Genomic DNA, 1,955 nt, shown 5'->3' with positions numbered 1-1,955 from the left:
TATATATATATAAATTTCATATATTAAAAAGGATTCATGTAAAATATTGTATAGTTTTCTCATAAATACATTTATGCATAAACGATCTTTTTTTTTTTTTTTTTTTTTTTTTCAAAAAAATTCAACATTCCCTAGATATTAGTTTTTCATAAAATAAAATATAAAGTAAAATATTGTAATCCTAAAAATTCTGATAAGAAATTAGTCTGCTGTTTTACTTGCAGGAGGAGAGGCATGTAATTGTAGAAAAGGAAAGAAATTGCTTATAATAATTTTTTATACTTAAACTTAGAACTATGACATTTTTATAACAGAATTATTTTATTTAACCCATGATACTCGAATACATCTGAAGGTTTACTAAATATTTTATTCTAACACTTATTTATTTGACTTGCAGGCAGTCACATAATAGCTGAATCTTTGAAATAATTATGCGCTTTGCATATAGTATATTAATCGATAATTTAATTCATGATTTTATATTTTTCCAAAAAAATATAAGCTACAATTAATATTGTACAAGTACGATCATATATGATAGAATTCTTGTAATTGCCATCAAATTAATGATAGATATAAAACTGATTTGTTAATCTTACGTATCTCTTTTACAAAAATGAGATTTTACCATAATTAGCAATTGCATTTGAATGATGACTCGCACAAAAATAATAGAGTAAGAAACTATAAAGATCTTCCACGAGACGATTGCACGCAATTAAGATCGTAAATTGAAAGCCGATTATGTTATAAGTATATTAGATATTAGCGCATGACTTGCAAAAAAGTAATACCTCATATATTTTTTACATTATACATTCATATAAGTATCAATATTAATTATAAATCTTGATGCATATATGTGACAACAGATGTGTCTACAAAGCAATACATCATAAATTTAACGATTAAATCATGAAAGTCAATTTAAAACTTTCGCGATAGATCTCCACAATACATACTCTTTAGAATTTATATATTTTCGTTCAAAAAGAGTGTATCTTTAAAAAAAAATACTATATATTAATTTAAAAATTTAAATAATTCATGAGCATAAACGATATCATTTCTACAAAAATCAGCACAACAGAAGATATAATAAATGATTATTAATTTATAGTATAGAAGCAATGCTATTTGCAAGCGAAGGAATTTTAGTTTTACTTATTTTTAAAATATGCTTATTTTGAAAAAAAAAAGAGAAATATTATTTAAGGAAAGACATTATACTTATATATATATTCATAAAAAGAAAATCAGTATCGAATCCGAAAAAATTCTGACTAAATTTGATTAGCAGACTTCGCTCTATATACATTTGTCATCTCATTTATCTCTTGCTTTATTTTAATATGTAAAACTGCAACTGTATTTTATAATTTTTAAAAATAATTACTTATGATTTCACTAATTCTATCAATATCTCACATAATTTGTCTATTTTGATATATGATATCTTCTTTCGCGCACTATATTTAATAGATCTGATATCGTTTACAATCATATATGTATGTATATATCTTTTTTGAGTCCATTGTGGAAAACAAAATGTTTTTCCATTTCGTTTTAATTACACGTCACGTATCGAACGATGCTGCATAAAAACTTTGAGAAAACATCTCTATTTGTAAACTTATTAGAAGAAACTGACATCCTGCTTGGCGCACATAGAATGTAGTGCACATGTAGGACTTAATGCAACAATTTGCATTCCCCTTTTTTTTACTTCCGATTCATCTTCCTGGTTAATCGTTAACAAAATGAATCGAGCAAAACATCGTAGGCGTGTACGCATTTTGTCTAATGATACAATAGTGATTATTGTATAAAAATATTTTATACATATTACAAGAGTATAACGTATAATGTTACAGGACAATCATCAATTATTTGCATTCGGCGAACTATGAATGAAATAATCATTACTCGCTGAAAATGAATATCTCGATATA

The sequence above is a fragment of the Atta colombica genome, unplaced genomic scaffold, assembly GCF_001594045.1.
Source record: "Atta colombica isolate Treedump-2 unplaced genomic scaffold, Acol1.0 scaffold12, whole genome shotgun sequence".
In the NCBI taxonomy this organism is placed as follows: domain Eukaryota; kingdom Metazoa; phylum Arthropoda; class Insecta; order Hymenoptera; family Formicidae; genus Atta; species Atta colombica.
Note: the sequence above shows the minus strand (reverse complement) of the source record.